A 2,500-nucleotide genomic window follows, 5' to 3' on the forward strand; every position below is an offset into this window, starting at 1 on the left:
GCAAATGATATTCAGTGAGCTTGTTACTGAGAAAACACACCTCCTTTCACTACCTCTCTCGCTCTCTCTCTCTCTCTCTCCGTCCATCTCTCCGTCTCCATCTCTCATTCTCCGACTCTGAGGTCTGCAACTCGGCCTCAGCCCGACGGTTCCCGAGGGTGTTGATATATTCTGGCCTTAAGTTAGGATTCATTTTCATGTGCATGTTGCGGGTTTCAGGTGGATTAGGGCTAAAATATTGTTTGTAATAAAATGTTAAGTCACGTAAACTACTTTTTGTCCTTTAGTATGGATTTTGGGGGTACTATTATCAAGTCAGTTTCAAACGTGCCTCCAACCGGAAGTTGATCAACAAATGAGGGCCGTACGATGCGTCGTGGAGATTTGGTAGATGTGTGCGTTGGCTTCTATGCGAGCCACCACAGTGTGGTTTACTGTTCTCTGCAGAGACGAATCTTTGCAGCAAAGTAGTTCCCCGCTTTACACGAACGTGTCGCCAAACCAACAGGTCACAACTTGCTAGCTAGCTAACAACGTGGACTGTGTGCCATGGAGAGCGTGAAGAATGTTTGTTTTTTTACCGACTCCCCATTCAAAATAGCGAGCTAACAAATATTTGACTAACTATTGTTCAGTGCTACTATTGAATAGTGTTCTTCTCGAATCAAGGCAAAGTTGCGGCTCAGTTTTTGGTTGATAAAAGCTGCATTAATTGCGAATGGCTAATGTGTTAGCAAACATTTGCCCATTTCCACATGCAGCAGACCCGTGGCAACATTAGAGCTAATTAGACTTGTGCTTCTGGTCACCTAAGGAATGAAAGTCAAATATTTACTCTCTTTATTGTCTCCACCAACTCCTGAGGGACATACTGTATCTAGCTAGCGAGCACAGAGGAGCAATTAGCAGCTAAAGAGTCAGTCGCTAACTTTCTCTGTTTGGTGCTTGTAGCCGGGCACGTAGTGCGCAAATGGTTTATTCCCTCCTGCTCCACCTGGAAATGAGGCTGCTTGGACTGAATAAAGGTAAAAATTAGATAAGACAATACATCTATTATTCATTACATTCAATGAAATGGAAATAGGCCTCCAGCAACTAGCTAAAAGATGCTGAAATACGCTGCAGAGCTGAGGAGAACCGCAAAGTCCAATGATTATTCTGCGTCGACTTGTCACTCCTGAGTGACACCTTTCACATTACACAGTTATTTAATCCATTTTAATATTGAAAAAAATGTTGATTAGCACAAGCGTTATGAAATGTATCAGTGAGGAGGGATGTTCATGACAGCTGCTTGATATTAAATACTACACAATATGATGTTTCCAGTAACATTCACAGTTAGGTGAAGCAGCAGACACTGCTACACTCAAACCAGTGCTTTGAGAGGATGAAAAAGTGTGTTAGCCGTTTGTCCCAGGCCAGCTGGGCCCAAATGAATTGGGCCAGGTCAGGCTAAGGCTAATATTTCAAGCCTGTGCAGAACTCCACTCTGTGTCTCTCTTTAGCATTCAACTGGCTCAGAGCAAATATGTTTTACCAGCATAACAGGCCAGTAAAATTAGAAACATAGATCAATGAAGCTTAGGGGTAATACAGTAAATGAACATCCAGTAAGAATTCATTTAATTCAGCTGTTCCGCCCAGTGACCAACCGGTTTATAGATCTGTATCTCTCTCTCTTACTCACTGGCTAAATGTCTCTCGGCCGCTCCATAACAACAGTTTGGGAACAACAACTGATGCTGCCTGCTCTACCCATATGACCTCATGGTTACCGGGGCGATGGGGATTCCTGGCGCCGAGAGCGACGTGATTGGCTGAGCCCGGGAAAAGAGCTCTTAAATGGGTCAAAGCAGTCAAGTGTCTCCATGGAGGAGGTGTGTGTGTGTGTGTGTGTGTGTGGTGTGTGTGTGTGTGTGTGTGTGTGTGTGTGTGTGTGGTTGTGATTTAGACAAGAGGCAGCACATATTTCATCTTCCAGTTGTCATTACAGCGCTGATCAGCAATCAGTAATTATAAAGCCATCGTCTTTTCCTGTACCCACCCACTCTGTCTCTGTGTTTTCTTCTCCTTCCTGTCGGGCTCTTACATTCTCCCTTCCCTTCATTTGTTTCATTTGTTCCCCTCGCTCCTGATGTATGGATGCACCCCATCTGTCTGTACCGGGACCGTGGAGGCCAACACTGACCTCAAATGGCTGTGTTATGAAATGCTGAGAGAAAACACATCAGAAAGATGATGCAACGCGCTTCGATATTATGGTTGAAATAAATTGGCCCGGGTAGTTCAAGTTATCCACGTGTGATGCGACGGAGCTTCCTCCACAGCTGATGAATGTTTGTTTGATCGGGACGACTGTCACGTGAGATAATGCCAACATTCGGGCTCTGTGCTGCTGCTGACCCGCCTTCCATTATTTCATTTCAAGCTGGATTCTTGTTAGAAATTTTTGTGACATATGACTAAGCTTCTGAGTCTTTTTCAGCCGAGACAACAA

At 44.4% G+C, this 2,500-nt stretch overlaps 1 protein-coding gene across 1 annotated transcript in view; it reads right to left on the reverse strand.

Moving 5' to 3' along the window:
• The window catches only part of ttc7a (tetratricopeptide repeat domain 7A), a 42,290-nt gene that overhangs the window by 17,910 nt on the left and 21,880 nt on the right, over window positions 1-2,500 (reverse strand).

The sequence above is a fragment of the Cebidichthys violaceus genome, unplaced genomic scaffold (assembly GCF_023349555.1).
Source record: "Cebidichthys violaceus isolate CVI_PGR_0920_01 unplaced genomic scaffold, fCebVio1.0.p SCAF_190, whole genome shotgun sequence".
Lineage (NCBI taxonomy): Eukaryota > Metazoa > Chordata > Actinopteri > Perciformes > Stichaeidae > Cebidichthys > Cebidichthys violaceus.